The sequence below is a fragment of the Cibotium barometz genome, chromosome 3 (genome assembly GCF_041138505.1).
Source record: "Cibotium barometz isolate CiBa-2024 chromosome 3, ASM4113850v1, whole genome shotgun sequence".
NCBI classification, from domain to species: Eukaryota; Viridiplantae; Streptophyta; class Polypodiopsida; order Cyatheales; family Cibotiaceae; genus Cibotium; species Cibotium barometz.
Genome location: NC_141048.1, coordinates 61,972,170 through 61,994,710, shown reverse-complemented (window position 1 = coordinate 61,994,710; position 22,541 = coordinate 61,972,170). Strand labels below are relative to the sequence as shown.

The following is a 22,541-nucleotide window of genomic DNA, read 5'->3' as shown; positions in this document are numbered from 1 at the left end:
CAATGCAGTTGACAGTTTGACAACACAGTTTGACAGTTTTTCTGATTTGCAGACTGAATTTGCTTTGCAGCCAGAAGGTAACTTTTTATGGCAATTTTTTAAAGGAGAAATCATAATATTATCAATTTAAAATATTTCAATCAATTTTAAGCAGCCAATTAAATGAACTTTGCGGAGTATAGCATCCGTGGCTCTCCGTTTAGCAAATTTAATGGGTCTCGGATTGGTGTGGTGCATCTTTCTTAAGGGCTGAATATGATTATTGTATTTTAATTATGTGATTGTGTCATGGGGGGTAAGAAAAAGAAGAAAAAATGTGAGGTTTGCATGAGTAGGAAGCATGAGGTAGATGATTGTCCATGTGCAATTGATGAGTGCTCAAATAAAGATGCATGTAGGAAATGGTGTATGGTTGACCTATGCACAAAGTTTCACAAAATCATCCATAAAGTGCATAAAGCATCATCTTGGGAGGAAATGGAGACTGCATTTGAAAGGTTAGATGACTTTGAGGATGACTTAGAGAATGCATATGAATGGTTAGGTGATCACAAAGGAGATAGGCGAAAGTCATGTTCCAGTAGGAAAAGCATTGGGAAGTTACAAAAAGCATGTGAGAAGTTGTGAAATGCATATGTGGATGAGTTTGAAGGGGAGTCAAGTGATGATGATGACATTTGGGTTAGCATGGAGATTGAAATCCATCAAGTGGGGATACCAAAGATGGAGGAGGAGGAGGTGCAAAAGGAGGTTGGCGAAGAGAGCCTAGAAGAGCCCCTAGATACCCCTAACCTACCACTAGAGTATGCTCATGGAGTGGAAGAGGAAGATTCATTGCTCAACATTAGGTTACATATGTCACTTGCATATGAGGAATGTTGTGAGGAGAAGCAGATCATACATAGCAATGATGTTGTTCATGTCATTCAAAGTGCAATTGAAGAGGCGGATACCAAGATGAATGAAGAGGAGGATGTGATTCAGTTGTTTTTAGGTTCCATGGATGATGTGTGTGGAATTACAGATAAAGAATCAACTTAGGAGGAATTCCCTGAAATCAGATTTGCTGAAGAGGAATTTTTGGCAAATATGTCAGTTCAAGAAGAATTTCCACCAAAAAGATCCGCACAAGAGGATTTGCAGCCAAAAGATATTGCAGAATTGATATTTGAACCCTATAAACAAATTTTGCAATCAAAAAACCAGTGGGAGGAATTTCCAGCAAGCAGGTGTATTTCAGAGGAATATGGCAGAACAAGGGCAAAATCTGTTCTTGTACATCAAAGCATGGTTGTTGCAGATAATTTTATGGTCACATTTCAGGTGCTGCAAGAATACCAGAGGAGTTTCCAAATGCTAATTTTGATAGTTGGCGGATTCAAGCCGATTTTTCGACTAATATAAGTGATATTGCGGATGATCAAGGAAATCAGAATTTTAACTTTGAATGTTTTGAAGGACATATTTTGATGTCACAGGTTGATATTCAGCAAGGAGATGTTTCAGTTGCAAAGAATTTGACCAAGTGGATTGATTTTTGGTCTGAATCAAATACAGGTCTTATGGATCAAATTGAGCAGGAGGATTGTTAAGAGCAAGTCATTGAAGAGTACAAAGCAGGTTTGATACATTTGGGGAATCAGCATATGATGTTTGACATGCAGGATGATAAAATTTTAAGCTTTAGCTCGATGGATGTGCATTCTGATCGAGATGCGGGACAAGTTGTTGTCAACCCAAACGTACTTTTGTCTGAGGATGTGTGTTTTAAAGCCTATGAGCCAATAGAAGTGGATTCTTACAAAATGGATTATCAGATGTGGATGACAAATTCTAAAATACAAATGATGGCAGATTATCAAAATTCAGATATTCATGTGTTGCAGATTTTGGAGTTGCAAATTGGTCAACGAAGAATGCATTATAGGGTGCATAATGATCAATTTCTATGGTTTGTAGATCAGGTTGCATCTAAACAGGTTCAGCGGATCCTAGCAGATTTTATGCGGATTATTTTCCTGATTTTTATGGAATTTTCAGATTTCAGAGCAAAGTTGGTCTGTGTGTATCAACACAGGTTTCTTGCATATTGGTGTCACATTTTCATAGCAGATGGCCAAATAAACCTACACAAGTTGATTGAGACTGATTTTGATGGTTGGAGGATTCAAACGGAATGTCAAACTCTTATCAGGGAAGTTGCAAAAGTTGTCAAGGGTCAAAGTTTTGGTTTTGAAGTATCTGAATCTCTGATGTTGATGAGAAATGTTCAGTCTAACTTTCAAAATGTTTTCATTGTGAAGAAAGTTAGTGATGAAATTGATTATTTGGCAGATTTGGGTTCAGATTTATTTGACAAAGATAGTTTTGATAGCATTCAACTTGGAGGATGTCAAGTGCAAATATTTGATGAATGTGAAGCAGGTTTTACAAATTTGATTATGTCAAAACAGGTGTGGAGGATTAGATCATATTCAAGGTAGAATTATGATGCAGAATTTTTAAGTGTTTTGGAAGTGTTGTCTAATTTGACAGTCAGGTTTCTTTCATTCTGTTTGACAAGGGAGTATGGTCCAATTTTCAAAATGTGGAGGAAGCATGTTTTCAATGACAAGGCAGGAAGTCAGATCAGCAAAAATGCAGCAGTGTAGCAAATTAGTCAAAAATCAGCAGTGGAGGATTATGTTGCAAATGGAAAGTTGATAGATATGCAAGATTTCAAAGAGGAGGATGTTCTGATGACATTTATGCTGATTTTGTTTTATCTTTGCAAGATTCTTTGCCTATCTAGTTTACGGATCAAGGGATTGTGGGTCCGATGTCAGCCTTTGGCTCAAGCCACCGAGCTGTGCCAGGTGTTTAGGCTAGACCTTAGGAGGAATTACTTTTATCATATGTATGGTCTTTAGTCTATTTTTGACATTTGTCTATTTTGATGACTTTTGGGATCTTGGAAGGTAGAGAGTCATGGGAAGTCTATATAGCTGGAGCGATTTTGTTTAGTGGGACATGAATAGGGTTCTTGGCTGTTAGATAGGAAGATGGACGTTCTTGATACTAGTGGGATTTTCTGTGTAGCTATGGAGGATTTCTGAATGCAAGATGTAGTTTGTCAGTCTATCTGTCTTATTCCTGTTTCCTGTATTTTGCATATTCAGTGTCTTGAGTGTAGATACAATGTAGTGGTAATCTAAGAGGAATGTGTGTGTTTTGAAACTGAAGTTCCGTGTGTGTGAGGATTTTCTTGGTCTGACAAGAGTAGGAGTCATCTGAAATGACAGTTCTTGTGTGACAATTTCCTGTGCAAAAATTGCTTGGCTGTAAACAAAAGTAAAACATATGTGAAGAGTTTCTTCACATACCCCTCCTCCTCCACCCCTCCTTTTGCTAGTAATGACTTGATGCTTGCCCATCTTGTCTGTCTACATATGTGCCTTGATACCCATATTAAAAACTAGTAATGACTTGATGCTTGCCCATCTTGTCTGTCTACATATGTGCCTTGATACCCATATTATCCTTAATGAGTTGAAAAAAAAAAATCTGACTTTTTTAAAAACTAACTTTGATGCCCATTATCTTTATATACATGCCTTAATTCCATCACTCCTTGGTGTGCATGCCCTTTCTCCCCTTCATGCATTTGATGCCCATCATCATGCTAGTGATGCCTTGATGCTCATCTACATGCTTTCATACCCTAAATAATTATCATGGTTACATTATAAGTGCTTAAAGATTGGTAATGCCACATGCAAGGAAGACAAGGTTCCTTTCTCTATTGGCTTGGATTTCTCTCTATGTGTCTCTAAGATGACTTGCAAGCAAAATGTTGTGAGGGGGAAAGAGAGGAGGAGGAGGAGGAGAATGTTGAAAGGGGGTAAGATGACCTACAGCATGCAGAATGTTGGGAGGGGGAAAGAGAGGAGGAGGAGGAGGACGTGTTGTCATTGGGTGAAGGATGGAGCAAAGGTGAGGGAGGAAGAAAGTCCAAGGAAGAATAGGATGAGGATGAGGAGTTGCCTAAGGACTAGGCATAGGGTAATGAAATATACATTGCTTTTTTGGGTCCTTTAAAAACACATCATTTTTTTAAGGGGGAACCATAAGTGTATCATCCACGCCGACAAAGAAAGGTTAACATGTTCTTACCACCTACAAAGATTATTAGGACATCTTGGGGCCCTGATGGAACCTTTGGAATCTCTCATTGAATATTGTGGGATTTCTTGTCGTAGAACACAAAGTGCATACAACATTTTGTATTGTGACATGATAGCACAATGTTCACACCACTAGTATTGTGGATCCACATGACCCCTTGGTGTTCCCATTATATGGGAAACTATTATTGTGGTTAATTCATATAGTAAAACACATGCAACTTTGACTAGGGACATGGCTACATCATCAACAACACACACACCAATAATTTCTCCAACATGGCTACATCATCAACACCAACTTTGACTAGGGACATGGCTACATCATCAACAACACACACACCAATAATTTCTCCTTATCTAAGCCCACACATTTAAGGTGGATAACATGGGCAACTACACATGTACAGTGGATGAAATGGGCAACTACATAACGATGTGGGCAAGCTAAAGATGGGGGCATTGGATAAGAAGGCTCAGGAGAAGCACCTTAGAATGTAGAAGAGGTGGCCCTTCATTACCCATTTCACTAATTGTGTTAAATTTAAATTGAATTGGGGTTAGCATTTGAGCATGTATTGTTTCACCTTATGACGTGGTCTAACCCAACAAGTGTTAAAGCTTTTTACCTCTTTCTAGCACTAATGATTATTCACATATTCTCTATCTAATGCAAGATAAAGATGTGACTCGGTCATCATTGATTTTAGTGGTTTTTCAAATATATAAGATATTATCTAACTCTCTTTTTTTGTAAAAAGGTGATCATTCTCTATTTGTTTAACTCTTCCATCTACTCTTGGAAAACAAGTGCTAATGCAAGTTTTGTAATAGCCTCCATTGCTTCTCCACCTCCTTGTAGGCTCTGCCATGCTCACCATTAGGGCTTTTCCTTGAGATTTGGCATGCTTTGGTGATGATAAATCTCTCGTTGTTTTAAAATTTTAGAGTAAGAATATTATTATCATCTCCCAAGAGAGGAAGTTCAATCATGCAATACTAATCCCATGATCTATCACTTAATCTAAATCAAGGTATAACAATGCATGAAAGACAATGGTTTGGTAAAGCTTTAAGCCACTTTAGGAAGGGAATATCATTGTCAAAGAGGAAGCTCATATAGTCCACTAACACCCATTATTTGTTTGGTATCAGAAGTAGGGATGAATCATGGTCTCCATCTATTAAACAATCTACTTTTTATGCAATAAGAGAGTTTATTTCACATTAATCTTGCCACAAAAGATTGGTATCTCGGCTCATCCTTGTGCTCTTTAAAAAGAGTCTTGGAGTTTAGAGATTGTAGTGGCCATGGTAGCAAGTAGGTGAAGAGGTGGCAAGATGATAAACTTCAAAATAAGAATGAAACTATTATGAATGCAATTGCTTATATAATTGACATTTTTTAAAATAAAAAAAAACTCCTATAAAGAGGTTAAGTTAAACATAATGATGATTTAAATTATAATATTTTGTTGAGAAAGTCTCATGAGTAAAATAATACATAATAATATCCAAAAAAACTCTCACTTTAAACAAGTATACTGTTTTTTCCCTATCCTTGTTAAATTGAAAGTACACCAAGGACTTGGAAGACACTACAAGCCATTATTTTTTCTGCCCTTGAGTATATCTCTTTGCCATCTACCATGAGATTTAAAAAACCTCCTAGACTAAAATATATCTCTCAGGTTTAAGATTTTTAGACTTCATTTAGAATAGCATGATGCATGTTGCCTTCATGCTCTATGATTGGAAGCTTGGCCTCTTATTTTGGTAATGGTACTTACAATCATGTGCATGAAGATTTATATGTTTTGAATGAAATAAAAACCCTAACAATTCTCTTTAAAGTGTCTTAGCAAGAGGTGAGGAGTGGGTTAAACAAAATTAGCATATATGATATGATTATAAAGGCTAATCAATGTATGCACAAACTTAACATACATGATATGATTGTGATGGTGAGTTGTACATGCACAAGCATATATATATATGAATATTTTATGCTAATCAAGGTATGTGTAAATATTCACACGATGGGACCTCTCAAAAGTAGAAAAGAGTTGAAAGGGGTGATAGAGTAGCAGAGAGAAAGACTAGCACATACAAAAGTAAATGTTGAGATCATTGCAATGTGTGCAAGCATGAAGGTATTGTTGGGTACGAAGCAAGTTGTAGGCGAATTGGCAGAGTTTTTGAAGGATGTCTTGGAGGATAACCATGCCTTTCAAGGAGAAATTTATTCTTGTGAGCCTAGACCTGTTAATTTCCATCCAAGGGTGCCTATGGTTGAGGACTTTAAAGAAGAATTCCAACTTTCTATTCTAGGATGTATGTGGCTCAAGACTAAAGTTGGAATCCTAGCAAGCCTCTAATGGCCTTCATGTTTCATTGGAAGAAGAGTAATGAAGAGCTAAGAAATTTGGAGGGAGGCTAAATTTTGAAGTTGATAGTTGGTTAGGTTAGGAACATTAGTTAGGACTAGTTGAGCTTCACAATGATAATGATCAGCCCCATTTATTCCATCCCAGAGAACTAGTTAAATGATGTTGAGCTTCTCACAATGACAAAGTTCAGTCCCATTCCTTTAATCCCAGTTACAAGACTTGAGCAATTGAATTCTTATGGGCTCTATAGAGACATCCTAGAAAGGGTCATCGAGAATCGGCAATGGTTGTAACAAACCTGCTTTCTTCCCATGCCAATTTGCATGGTTCTCGCAAAAAAGCACACTTGTGGTAAAGCTAGAAAGATTTATCACATATACCTAGTGGAAGGGGTGTGCATGGTTGCACTACATAAAGCCTATTTTTCAACGAGATTAAAAAAGTCATGAATGCACACACTTTGTGGAATTTTATTGAAGGATTTTTGTAAGAGATTAACTATCTTCTCTTAGATGGTTGTGAACTTAGCCTTCTTCTATTGATAGTCCATCTCAAGGCTACTAAGTTTTATCTTGTACAAGTCTTAACCTTTTTATAGTTTTCCATTTTCGTCTTAGAATAAAGACTGTTAATCACATCACTAGGTGGCACTGATTCCATGAGTTCTTGAGAGAGGAAATTATTAGCCTAAAAGTGGTAAATCCCATAGGTTTGAACAACAAAAACAAGGGAATAATGTGAGTTCATCTCAGCCTAAAAGGATAACAAGTTACTAAAAGTGGTAACTCTGAAAGGTTTGAGAGGCATAAAGAAGAGAAAATATAATATAACCACCTTTGCTTTTGCATAGGGTATATGCTAGAGGGGCTTCTATAAGATCAACATTATTGAGCAACTCTACTTACAGCTTAGGCCTAAACAAGAATGATGAAGGGTCATTAAAACCTGCATCATCCACTAATGGCTTGGAGGCACATCATCAAGTTTGTTTTTGTATGCAATCATCTCTTGACCTAATACTAGAGCTTTCAAGGCATCTCTTGACCTAATACTAGAGCTTTCAAAGCATCTCTTAATGGCCCCTCTACCTACTACTGATGGGGCTGCTTGCAATAGAGCATTTGTTGCAAGACATGCAGATTGTAGCTACTCGCTCTGTGTGTGATAAGAAGAAGCTAGTGTTTCTCTTAACTAATCAAAGGCCTCTTTTTTTATTAAAAAATGCACACAACCCTTTTTTTAATCAAAGGCCTCTTTTTTTATTAAAAAGCTCTAAGAGAACAATTTGTAAAGAGGGAAAAAAATATCGTAAGGATATATTGTCAATCTCTTAATTGAACTATGGAAGCTCAATTTCTAATAAAAGAATGGCCACATGCACTTTTGTATCCTACATGCTAAATTCTCTTAATTCTCTAGCATGCACGTCCCTTGGGGTGCAAGAGATATGGCCAATAATACCTCACATATTTGCACACATGTTTCCTTGTGTGTGTAAATAAGCAGTGTCAAAGGGGACATGCCATAAGCAAAAGAATCCTCACATGTGCAAATAAGCAGTATATCAAAGGGGGTGGCCACCATAAGCAAGAGAGACTATGTCTTTGATTTGACTCATTCATATGGTTCTAGAAGAGTGGAGCAAGAGACACTCGTGTCTTTGACTTGTCCACATAAAGGAGGTGCTCCAATCATAACATTCAACAAAACAATGGTACCTAGTCATTTCAACATTTACCCTCCTCATCTTTTATGTAGCGGGGCTCCACTCTTTGCTGTTTTTCTATTATGGGTATCATATGTCTTAATCGACCTCAAAAGCCTTCACCATGATCTCTCTCTCTCTCTCTCTCTCTCTCTCTCAGATCATCACAAGACCGTGAGGAGGTCACAGTGTATGGGAGATATTTCTTAGAGCTAGGAGCTGCACATGGTCTCGTTATCTATAACGAGATGTCCTACTGGCCCTCCTCTGACGCCCTCACATCTTTCTCTCACTGAGGAGGTACTAGCACTGTGGACTACCTTATGGGATCTCCGGCTTTGGGGCACACCTTCTCGTGACTTCTCCATCCCGCCACCCCCCTTTGAAGCTAACCATGCCTACCTCTCTTTCACTCTTACCTACACACCACCCATCCCTCCGCCACCACCCCCCATCTCACATTACACCCAGATCCATTTTGATCACGATCTTGACATTGTTTAATCCAACCACATCTATTGCCAACTCCAAGATGTGGAACCTATTGTCCCCGTACCCACCCTTACATCACAGCTCACCACCACCATACTCCACACATACGCCACAACTTCTTTCATCTGCACATGGCAGTGTACCACAAAGCTACCTTGCGGTTCCATGCCCCAAAGTTGTTGGTATGATGACAAATGCCGAGCCACATGCTCCCGTCTTAAGTATGAGGTACGGATTGGACAAATCATGAAGTGCCAAGCGCAACGGATTTCTTAATGGCTCACCCAACGCAAGAAACGGGAGTTCACACTCGGAAAGAGGATGAGTTATACCAACTTTTCTTAAGGCCGAACTACAAAGAGGCCTGGAGGAAACTCTGAGAACATCGCCCCCCAACATCTATCACCTACTCGGAAACATGGCACTCCTATGCACGCTCCCTCTATCATATCCCCCATCAACCACCCCTACCCCCACCACTAGATCCCTTCACAAAGGGCGTGATCCTTTAGGCCATTCGTAGACAATGTAATCGGTGAGCCCAAGATCATGAGGGACTCACTGCAAAGAGTACATCTCGCATGCCGATGATACCTTGGCGCCCCTACTAGCCTACATGTGCAATAGAGCCCTTTGTGAAGGATTTCCACCCCCTTGGTCCAACAACACCATCACCCCCATCCTCAAAGCGGATATCCACTTGATCCTAATAATTACACGACGATCATGATTGGCCACACATTGGCCAAACTCTATGGATCGGTGCAAGAGGCAAAGCTTAGTTCATTTGCAGAGAGAGAGGGATGCAAATCCTTAGGACAGGCAAGCTTTCAGAGGAGTTACTCTACCCTTGACCACATTTTCACCCTTTGTTCCATCATCAAGGAGGGTAGAGCATAACATTAGAGGATTTACTGCTGCTTTGTGGATTCCCGAAAAGCTTTTGATACTATACCCCGAGCTACACCATCTACAGGACATCTACAAGAGATAGGAGTCCCATTTGACATAGTTTGGAGCATCATCACCCTCTATGAGTCCATCATTTGGAAAAGAGGATTTTTGATAAAAATCAAGAATATGGGCATGGCACCTATGGGGGTGGAGTCAGCCGGCCCATCTTATAAGATATGTAAAAAATTTGGGGCATGTTGCAGCCAACTGTTGGTATAATCCATAGTATAGGGGGAGATTACCTCCACATTTTGTGTCAATGAGTCAACCTGTAAACCCACAAGCTAATCAGGTTGGTGGGGTGGAACAAAACAGGAGAACCACATGTCCTCTTAGGAGAAATCAGAATTTCAATCAAAACTAATTCCAACCCATGAATCGAAATATGAACCAATGGGGGGGGCAGCAGAGGAATTATAATCCGAACAGGGCATTTAACAACAATTACTGTGGTGTGCAGGGACATAGACAAGGACCATCTTGTGAATTATGGTGCAAGCACATGAATGAGAGGGGAATTCCTATCATCAGATACAATGATACACTAGAAGAAAATCAAAATTAACAAACTCAACCTCTTGCCCAACTAAATGTGGTAATGTTGGAGGAAACAATTCAAGAACCTGAAATATCACTGAAACAAACAAAAAATAGTCAAGGAGCACATTGGAATTGTGATTGTACTCAATGTGTGAAGGTGGAAGAAGTTCAAGATGTTCAAGATGTATTGGCTGTTACAAGATTCCAAAATCAGGAAGGCAAAAAGCCAACTGAAAGTTCAAGAGAAAAAGATGAACCTATTGTTTGGGAAGCTCAGAAGGAAATAAGAACAGGAGTTTTAAAGAAACTCACAAACAGGTTATAAGGGGAACAGGTGGAAGAACCTATCATACCAGTAACACCCTCTGAAGATGTCAAAATCTTACCAATTCATCATAGAGATGGGTTGGCAGAAAAACAGGACATGAGTTCAGGAGAAGATGGACTGTTACAGGATTTGATGCAAGCTAGGCTCACTTTGGAATAAGTATTGAATTTGGTGCTAGCATTTAAAGACAAATTAATGGAAAAATGGGCAATTGGTAACGTCCTCATAGTTCAAAAGGTTTTCCCAGAACCACAACAAGAAAAGCTATCACAGGTGGATGAAATGGATTACAAGGTACCCATTTTGGATGTCGTATTTGCAAATTGTAATATCAAAGGGGCTTTACTAGATGGAGGCTTAGGAGTCAACATCTTACTAGAATTCATTTGCAAACAATTAGGTATTATTGAGTTTGACAATGCACCATTCCAAGTTAAGATGGCAGCAGACTAGAGGAGAGTGCAGCCACTAGGAATAGTCAGAGGAAAAATTTTACAGGTGGCAGGACCCAACTTTCCAGTAAATTTTGTTGTGCTGAAACTTGAAGAGTCAAAAAACCCTTATCGAATGATCTTGGGAAGGCCTTGGTTGAGAACTGCCAAAGTGAAGTAGGATTGGGGAGCTGACCAAATAGTGATCAGAAGGGGAAAAAAGAATGTCAAAATGGATATGGGGTCCAAGAGGACCATTCCTAAAGCTTTCAGGCCATTGATGGTAGAAGCAATCAATATGGTACCAGAATTGCAAGAGGATGAAGAAGAAGAGTATTTGAGGAGAAATCCTTCAGTTATCCCTATCTTTGAGGTGGATGTAGAAAATATTGTCCAACAATATGCTTTTCAAAAGGATTTTAAGATGGACCAGCATGCTATAAAAACAGATTAGGAATTAGACCTGAAAATACAGAAGGAAGTTACAGAAGAAGGAGAGGATGAAGAAATAATGGAGAACACAAAAGAAGGGATACAGGCAGTTATCCAGGCAGAAAGAGCTTTTGAGGAACATATGTCCAAGACATCTAGGGTTAAAGAAGATGAACTTCAAGATTTGAACTTAGGGACACAGGAGCAGCCAAGGAATGTTAGAATCAGTATTAATCTGAAAGGACATTTCAAAGAGGACTTGATAGGTCTGTTATGGGAATTCAAAGATATTTTTGCTTGGCATTACATTGATATGAAAGGATTTGATCCAAGGTTCTGCCACCAGCATAAGATCAACCTAAAGAAGGATGCCATACCTGTAGTGCAGCAGAGATATAGGATGAACCCTAACTTTGCAAAGCAGGTGAAAGAAGAAATTGATAAACTCCTGAAGGTGGGGTTTATCTACCCTGTACATGAGGTAACTTGGTTATCTCCCATTGTGATTGTACCTAAGAAGAATGGGAAAATCAGGGTATGTGTTGATTACAGGAAACTTAATGCAGCTACTATTTTAGATCCATTCCCTTTACCCTTCTGTGATACTCTCCTTGATTCAGTAGAAGGTCATGAAGTATATAGCTTTCTTTATGGATTTAGTGGCTATAATCAAATACTGATGGCACCAAAAGATAGGGACAAAACAACAGATTTGAGATCGGGTTATCTCACCAATTAAGAATCAAGGAAGGTGATTAGTATACAAGATGAAAATTCGGCTGGAGAGGTCTCTACCACTATTTGGTTATGCTGTTTGGGTTGTGCAATGTGCCGGGAACATTTCAAGCCCTAATGAACAAGGTGCTTGGACCCTTTCTCTACAAATGGGTGCTTGTATTTTTTGATGATATCTTGATATATAGCAAGGGGGAGAAAGAGCACTTAATGCATGTAAGGGCTATTTTGGATGCCTTAAGAGCTAGAAACTTGTATGTAAAGTAGAGCAAGTGTACATCTATGGCACAAAAAGGTTAAGTATCTTGGACACATAGTGAGCAAGGAATACATTATGGTGGATCCCAAGAAGGTTGAATGTGTTAAGAATTGACCCATGCCTATAAATACGACTCCATTGAGGGGATTCTTGGGATTTTATAGGAGGTTTGTTAAGAGATATGCTCATATTACCACTTCTCTTACCGAACAGCTTAAGAAAGAAGCTTTTTTTTAGGATGCCATAGCCAATAGTAGCTTCCAAGAGCTCAAGGGAATGCTCACATTAGTCCCCATACTTGTATGCCGGACTTCACAAAGCCATTTATGGTTCAAAAGCCGATGCATGTGGAAGAGGTATTGGGGTTGTTTGTTTCAAGATCATGGAGTAATTGCACTTGAGATCCAAAAGCTTCATGAGAAAGAGATGGCTATGCATGTCTATGATCAAGAGAAGTTAGCAATACTTCATGCAATAAAGAAGTGGCTACATTATCTCCTAAGCAAATAAGATGGGTGGCTACTTTACAAAACATGATTTTGATATCTTTTACATGAAAGGGAAAGAGAATGTTGTGGTGGATGCATTGTCATGTATATGGGCATGCAATGCATGGAAATTTCAGAGGTACATAAAGATTGGATATTAGATATCTAAGAGAAGTACCTAATTGGGATGAGGAAGTGGTGCCAATGTGGAAAAAATTACAGCAAGGGTCCCATGAAGATTTATTACATTTTGAGCTTTGTAATGGACTCATTTACTACAAAGGCAAAGTTTACCTTGTGCCTACATCGGCCTACAAGAAGAGGGTGTTAGAAGAGATGCATTCTTCTCTGTTATCGGGGCACATGGGGCTATTCAAGAACTTTGAGAAGGTGAAAAACTATGGTCTCATATAAATAATGGACCACCCAAGGCCAGGACCCAAGGCCAATGGACCATGCCCATGGATAACATTAATGATTGTGTGAAAGGGGTGGTCATGTATATATACCAAAATAAGCCATTATGGGGAGAAGTCACTTGAATATGAGAAAATTACCCTTTATTCTCTCTAAACCTAGACTAATCTCCCTAATCTAGGCTAATTTAAGGTTAATCTAGGATAATCCAAGGCTAATCTAGATTTTTCTCTCTTTCATTGGTATCAGAGCCTAGTTCTTGATCGATCATCTTCTTCTTTATTTCACAAAAAAAAGTTCAAAAAAATGTGCGATTCTTGAAGTTTTTGATTTTCTTGATCTTTGTATCTTCTTGATTCTCCCTAAATTTTCTTGAAAAAATTTGGTGCAAGCATGGAGGATGATCAAGTTTGATGTTAAGAACCCAACCTATGGTGAGCTTGAAAGTAAAATGGGCATTAAATAGGTGAGAAATGATCAAATTCATGGGGTTCTGGATATGATTTGTGTCGTTTTGGGTAAAATTGTTAACCCATGGGCACCTTGTGTACATGGTGGAGACCAACATTTGGGGAGGATGATGTGAATGACTTTCAAAAAAAGATTAAAAATCGTCCGAGCACCTATTTCTCTTCACCATTCGCCTGCATTTTTAAGGATTGGATCTTGGCTTGGTAAGCTGGTTTGAGCCTTGTAAGCAAGACAAGTTTGGTATGTGTGGTGGTCGGCGGGCTAAGAGAAGGCAAAGATGAGCAAAATAAAGGAAAAAGGTAGAGCGGTGACCTACACATCCAACGATGTTTAGGTCGCTTACTATTGGTCCATTTTACTTGCATTTTGGTTGCCTACGAAATAGTTGTGAGCTCTCTTCTTATTACTATATCTCTTGATTGGAAGCAAACATCACAAACCCATGCTCATGAAGATTTCTTTATCATCAATGATCAATTTCTTGGTCCAATCGAATCAATGGTGCATGTGATTTGTGGTTGCAAAAGCCTTGAATGAAGAGTTTCTTGCCCTTTTCTTCCATTTATGAACTTCTTGAGAAATTAGGGTTTGCTCTCATCTTTTTGGGGATCCAAGCCTTAATCATCTTCATTATCCTTCCCTTTAATCATCCATACATTCATTACATCAAAATGATGGATAAATTAGGGCTTCCTGGTTGAAATAGGGTCTCAGGGTAAATTGGTCAAAATTAGGGTTTCACTTGGGGGTTTCTTGGTTTCTAATGCATAATCACATTCTCATTGATTTCCTTGATCATGCCTTACATAGTTTTTATCTTTGGGAATATCATACATCAAGCGCTTGTTTATTGAGATGAAGTGCTCTTCATTGTTGGGGTTTCTTTTATCGCATATATGCATTGAGCTATTTTGATGAAAACATTGAAGAGTCAACAACAAGAAATGGAGGAGAATTTAAGCAAGAAGATGTTGCATGACCATTGAGCCTCATCATCATCAACATAAAACCGTTGAATTAGTTGAGATGTATGGCATGCATCTATAAATGCCTTGGATGTAAGTAATTCTTCTCATTGGCATTGGATCATTGGCTCTCACACACATTTTTAAACCCATTTCAATTCAAAATCTAGCTAGAATGTGTGTGAGGGTATTTTGGCATTTGGAGGATAGGCCAAGGGGATTATTTTTTGTGAATCAGTCTTGCTAGATTGTCATGGGAAAGCCATAAGGTGGAGGATTAGGTACACCGATGCAAAGACTTGGCCCAAACTTATGCCCTCAGATATTTCAAACTTGGGAATGAGGGTTAGAAGAGCTTGGCCGAGAGATTGGCAAGCTTTAACGCACTTCACCAACCTCCAAGTGTGGAGACAATTGATGTATTTTGGTATGGCAAAGTTTTGGCAAATAGTGGGCATAACATTGCAATTGAAATTCATTTGAGTCTACATTGAGATTTTGTTGTAAAAGGAGATGTCGTAATTTTTTTTAACAAATATTATGCATGGCACTTGAGGTTAATTTTGGATTCTCAAGGATGCAAATTGATGTGGTGCACGCTTTTGAATGGTTTCGAGGCATTGCCAATGCAAAGGGAAGGAGTGGAGAGCAAGTGGAGACAATTTTGATAAAATTTTTGGTGTTTACAGCATAAAACCCTAATTTAGTCTAGAAGGTTTCGAGATGTTTTCAAGTGGTTTACATAGTCTTATTATACTCTCCAAGGGCTACATTTGGAGCCCTCAAGTGCTCCGTTCTTCCGACACCATTTGCATCTTCAACCGGTAAGTCTTACCGCAAGGCAAAAATTAGGCTGAGTAAAAAATAGCTAGTTAAATTTGAGATTTGAGCATGAATCACCTCTCTATAGAGCCCAAGATCATTCAAATTGGAGTTCGGGAACCTTTCTAAAAGCTGTTTGACATTTAAGATGATGTCGTAGGCCAAACCCACCAAAGGAAACTATAAGGAAGCTCTTAAGCACGATGTGGGCACATCAGATGGAAGGCAAGAGGCAAAGCAAGATGCCCAAGTAGCTATGCAAGAAGAAATAAATGACAATGTCAATGAAGGGATGTATAAAGAGTTCCACAAATGCTTAAGGATGGCGGGGACATAAACATGAGCAACATGATGTACTTCATGCAAAGCATGCTTGATAGAATGGGTCAAAATTTCCAATGCATGGTGGACATGTGGATAACCATGAGATGCAAGTGTAGATGAGGCTATTGAAGAACAATTTCATTGTTCTCTTTATGAGAATAATTATAGGAATAGTGATGCTTATATGATGAGACTTTTCTTGTTTTAAGAGGATGACTATTATAGTAATCTTCATGATGGTGATTCTCAAGAGGTCAATGTGCATTATGGTCATGAAGATATAATGATGCATATCCTTTTGATCCCGACATAAGTGTGAGGAAGAGCTTCAACATTTATACTTTTCTTATGAGTATGGATGGCTTGGATTCAATTCCATATGATCCAGGTGGATGCTATGCACACGTTGGATATGTGTGCATTTATGCATTTGCATATGGGGTTAATGGATTTTCTTTTGACCCGGGTGGATCAAAGAGGAGTGAAGGGAATTTCCTTTTGATATGGATGGATCAAAGAAGAAAGATGGAGACCAGACAATGTTTCCCTTCAAGAGATAAGGAAGTACCAAAAGTCCACAAGGTTGATTATACCAAAGGAACCCTTTGCAAGGTTGGTTAGGGAAGTGATGCAAGTTCTATAGAGGTCATCCTCAAATAGGTTCTATGCATAATATCACATTGGCTCTATCATGAACTATTGGTCAACCTAAGCATTGATGGCTATCCAAACAATAGCTGAAAATTATTTGATGGATTTGATGCATGATGACCAGTTGGTAGCAATTTATGCCAAGTATATCACCCTCAAAGACAAGGATTTATGGCTCATTTAGAGAATATGCAACAATTTTGATGCTTTCAATCTCAATCCTGACATAATGTGAGGACTTGTATGTTCCCTTGACATTATACTTAAATTTATACTTCTACTTTTCTTATTATAATGTTATGGTTTTGTTTTATGTAGTGATAATGATTTTTTGCATTAAGCTTAACGATATTCTTGTCCTAGTCTACAATTTTTTTTGGATATTATCAAAACTTGACACACTTGAACATTATGTAAATTTTACAAAAAATTATCACTTGCATAGCCAAAATTTTGTGTGAACGTGTGATCTCACTCACATCAGATACCCCTGAATTCAAACATTGTCAGAATATGATACTTGACATGTGAGTAGAGTAGACCCTAGTGAGCACCCATAAAAAATTTGGCTTGATCTGAGGCCTCTGGGGCCCCTAGGCGAACGCTTGCATATGGGGGCCTTGATGCAGACCAAGTGAGGCCTCTGGGGCCCCCAACCGAATGCTCGCGTGTGGGGGCCTTGATGCAGACTTGGTTTGCATCCAGGCCCCCACACGCGAGCGTTCGGCTAGGGTCCCCAAAGACCTCAGATCAACCCAAAATTTTTATGGGGGGTCTCTAGTGTCTGGTTTACACACACCTCAAGTTTCATACAATTTGGATAGCTTTAAAATTTTTGTACTTAATTCGGCATTTAATTAAAGCAGTAAAAATTTGCTTAAGTTGACTTTATAAACATAAGCTAAGCCTCACATTTCAGTTCATTTTTCATTTTTCATTTTTAAGAAGTATGGCTCGCATAAAGCAGATAGCAAAGAGGGTGATGCCTCCAAAGGTGAGAAGACTAATGCCTTCACCAGATGATGATGAGACCAAGCATGGGCATGATCCCCTTGAGCCCTAGTCACAGCGACATCACACACATCAGTGGCCAGGCACTATAGCCTTCTTGTGCCAAATAAGGTTTTATTAGAAGACAGTACAAAACCTTATCCCTACAACTCCATTCCATTGACTTATACAAGAGGTCAATGATGATCTTACATTGAGAAGCAGAAAGATATTTTGGGCTCGCCAGGCTGACTATTGCCAACTGCCATATCATTGGTCACCACAAGCACTGAAGGTGTTACAGGTGGTAGTAGAAGCATACTTAGTGGATATGTTTAGTGATAGTTTGTTAGTTGTTGTCCATGCAAAGAGGGTGACCATCTGTGACAAGGACATGCGATTGGTTCGATGTATGCGAAGGTGGAGGGATACTTTAGGTGATGACACCGGCATGTAGATAAATCATGTATATGTAATTGTGTACCTATGTAAACAGTGATATGTAACTCTGTGATTATGATGAATATAAAAATCTCTTATCTACTCCTTAATTGTTGTTTCGATTGTGTTTTTTAATAAGTTTATTTTAATATTTTAATTATGTTGTTGAATTAATTTATTTTAATTATTTTTAAACTTGTGTTGAATTAAATGGTACTTTGTAATTGCGAAACAAACACATCAAGTGCACAACTGAATTTTTGAACACATGAAAAATTGGTTCAAACAATTATAATGCTGAACAAATACATCTAAGCGTATAATACAAAGAAAATTAAGAAGTAAGATTTTCATTACATCAAAAATTACATGAAATCCAAATTGCTAAGTACATCAAAGAGGCTATGTCTTATTCTTCTTGCTACTTGGCTCACCAGAAAATGGAAGAGGGGCTTTGATAGCAAAAATCAAAATTGCCTCACCCTCAAGCTCCCTTTGGATAACATAGGGGTCATTTATCCCAGCAATGTGGCCAATTGCCACAAATGCTTGTAAAGAACCTCCTTGTTGCTGCTGCTTTGAGAAGAGATATAATAGCTTAGAGCGTTCGCAGAGCATTACCTTCTCCAAGCTAGATGTCCTAGGGATAGTCTTGAAGGCAACAACCTTGGTTAGTGCCTTCAGCTTCAAAAAATTGTTTGAGTCAGCTGGGGAGCATGTCTTATGGAATAATACAACAATGCTATCCCACCATCCGGCTCATATGCTCTTTAAGGGCCAAGTCTTGAACTCTTCCTTGACTTCTAGATTTGCTAGCTTGCCTAGATGAGAACTCATCAAGGTACAAAACACACTGCAAAGTAAATATGTAAGTTCAAATGCATGCACATGTAGAAATAATAGTTGCACATAAAAAAAAATAGATAAACTTTTTTTATTAGAATGCAACCAAACTTGATGTGTGGGCTCCCTCGAGCTTATAGAGGCCCCATATAAATTTTGGGCTGATCAAAGCCGTGCAAGGTCCCTAGTAGTAAGCTTGTATGTGGGGGACTGAATCTACAGAATTAGGGTCCCACATACAAGTCTTTGGCTCGAGGACCTATAGGGCACTCTGATCAACCCCAAAATTTATCTGAGATCTCTGTAGGCCCCACGGAGTGTGCATGTTAAGTTTTGTTTAATTTTAAAAATATAAATTTATTTAAAAATATTATAAGTTTACGTGCTCGACCTCAACTTGTTCCTTCTCCAATGGCATTTCCAAAAGAGATCTGCCTTCATCTTCCCCTTCGTTGATATATGTGGTACGTGATCGAGGTCCAAATAGCTCCTCTTGCAGCCTCTCAAACTCCTCTACATTTGAAATCTCATACTCACAAGTAACATTTACACAATGGATGCTTGGACTTAGACAATTGCTACTACATTGTCCAAGTTGGTGCCATCATAATGATCATATTGTATGTCAAAGTTAATGAATGCATCTCGAACAACAAGCAGACAATATAGCTCATCCTACCTCATGCCCAAAATCCCCAAGATATCTTACAAGAGTAGGTAGTCCTCACCCTCTATGGCGATAAGAGTTAGGGATGCAAGTGGTGGGCCATGAGGGTGAGACTTGGAGGGTTGTTGAATGCCCATAAGTGCTAGCTGCATAAGCAATGAATGCCCATAAGTGGTTGGCCATGAGGGTGAGACTCAAAGGGTTGTTGAATGCCCATAAGTGCTAGTTGGCAAACTCTGCTTAACATCTATATTAGAGTCTAGATTTGTCTCTAATGGCTCATGATCTAGGTATATCAAGCATGGGATGTTAGTGATATGATCATTGTCAAGCTCTACCTAAATGTCTAATGATAAATATAAATTACAAAGAAATATTTTGTTTAATTAAATCGATTGAAATATGCTCTTCGTAGAGAAGGTAGGTATGGAGGTTGTGAGGAGGTCTGGGGAGACATGGCTTTGTTGTGGTTATCTCTACTCTTTATGGAGAAAAGAAAGTCGATAGGGCCCACCTAGATGTAGAGCCAAGGATCATCACATCTCGAGCAAAATATAGCCAAGACTGAGTTGTCAAGGTCTAGGGTCTATGGTCTTACGAAACCTAGGGTAGATCTAGTCTACAAGATAAACATTAACGAGTGGTCCTAATCCACTCGTCCAAAAGCCACACAAGCCAACCATGATGATGCACTAATCTAAGATAGAGCATGAGAGGAAGGGAGCACAATGCATTAATGTAAGACAGAGCACTAATGTAAGAAAGAGCACAATGCACTAATGTAAGACAGAGCACGAGAGTAAGGGAGCAAGATAGAGCACAAGGAAGGCTAAATAGTGGAGAGAAAGTGATTTTACTGTGAATATGAATGAACTCACTACTACTTATACTTATATTTATATTATTACTTATGCTTATATTTATATTATTACTTATGCTTATATTTATATTTATATTTATACTTATACACTTATATTTATACTTACACATATTTATACCTAAACTTATATATAAAGTATCTGACTTATAATAACAATTCTCACGTCAAACATGGATTATACTTATGCTTATATTTATACTTACACATATCTATACATAAACTTATAATAACAATTGTCATGCCAAAACGTGGATTTGACTTCTACTCATTTTTAATGAACTTAAAAATAAACACAAATGCAGATGCATATTTTATTTTCAAAAAACTAGTAAGCACAAATTTTAGAGAAGGCTGAGAATGTTTTTCATTAATTTGAGATGGTGAATGTTACAATGACTCCATAATTCTAGGATATGGGGGGTAGTACATTACTTGTAGGGTATAGAACTTTCACATCTAGTCCTAACCTTTCTATCATCTAGCTTGAAATAGAAGTTTGAAGGATGATAATTTAACATTAGTGAAATCTCTTGACTAAGAAAGGCAAGTGGCCAATCACTCTCTATGTTAGCTATGATTGTGCTGTGACCTTTCCAAAGTATAACCACATCCATCATAGTAGAATGTGTGGAATCCTACATTTCTTGATTCAATCTAAGCCAATCGCTTCTTAAGAACCTCCAATTTCTATACATGAAACACATACACAACGTTTGCCAAGAAATGAAGTGCATATTCATTAAAACAAATAGCATTATACTAACCATTATTTTTATAGTCACATTATTTGCAATCATAATATTTGTAGTCACGTTCATTTATCACTTAAAGTTAATGTCTAACTTTGCAACTTGACACCACTCAATTGTATCATCATGATTGGTTCTCTTTGTATCCCATTGTTCACCCAAGAAATGGGTCATCCAATTCTCATTTGGACTTTTGCTAGCATAGGTAAATTTGGTTTTCTTCACCCCTTCACATGTCACAAAGAAATATACAAAACAACCAAATGGAAAAATCAACTGAAATTAACATGTTTGGATCTTGTGGATGGCTTTATTGTGGCTTATACATCAGTTGTGCAAGCTTAAGCTTGCAAGCTGATGAGCTCGAAGGTGGGTAGGTGGCCATTCTAGAATAGACAAAGATGAAAGTAGAATATACTATAATGTACCATAATCAGTTCTTTCCATAGTCAAAACATATAATGAATCATAAAAGAAGATTTGTTGGGTAGCCAAGCTACTTGTATTCTTATTATTGTAGAATAGTGCACCAATCTTAGTATGGAAAACACTAATTTTTCCACTTAAACACTCTATAGACTACCATTCTTCCAAATTTAAGGGATATAGAGCCAAAAAAAACTATATTTTAGAGTCAAAATCTTAAAAAAACCAATTTCTAATTTTAAAAACATATCATAAACTTACTATCTATTTCAATTTGATTGCTAGATTGCAATCAGGTTTCTTTATGCATATACAAATGCTAAATAAGAAGTTACATTATTATAGTTGCACCAATAGTTTTCCATCTAAACTCTAATATTCTACCTTTCTAATGTTTTCATAAATCACCTGTGTCTTTTAGCTTTAGTCTAAAAGACCCTCGTGTACCTGGTTGCATCAACACCTAATGTACTGTTCTAGGATCCATTGCCCCTCATCGTCTCTATTATTTAGAATCTCCATGGTGTGGATACTACTCTTACTCTTTCTTCTTTGCAATATCTACAGTAAAGAAACATATACAAAAATAAAATAAATAGTAAAAAAATGATGCCTCAACATAAGCTACATGATTAACCAACAATGAAAGAACATACTAAAAAAAATAAAAACTAACAATTTTGCAAGCACAAACCAAATCAACAAGTGAATGAACTTACTTATTGCCTTTTTCTTTTCCAAAATCTCACGTAGTCTTAAAACCTAAAAACCCTAAGATTCAAAAATCTGTAGAGCAAAGAAACAAATAATCAGTACTAGCCATATTCAAAAATCATCTAAACCACAAGATTAACAATAGAATGAAAAAACCAAAATCAACAACTAAAGATTTGTAAACTTTGATTAAGAGGAGAATGAAAATTGCTTATTACCTTTTGCTTTTACAAACAAACATTACAAAATTTAAAGCTTCATAGT

The 22,541-nt window shown here is 37.9% G+C and overlaps 1 pseudogene; it reads left to right on the top strand.

The window, feature by feature from the left end:
* The first annotated feature begins 477 nt into the window (after positions 1–477).
* LOC147640355 (uncharacterized) lies at positions 478–10,569 on the top strand (annotated as a pseudogene).
* The last annotated feature ends 11,972 nt before the right edge of the window (positions 10,570–22,541 follow it).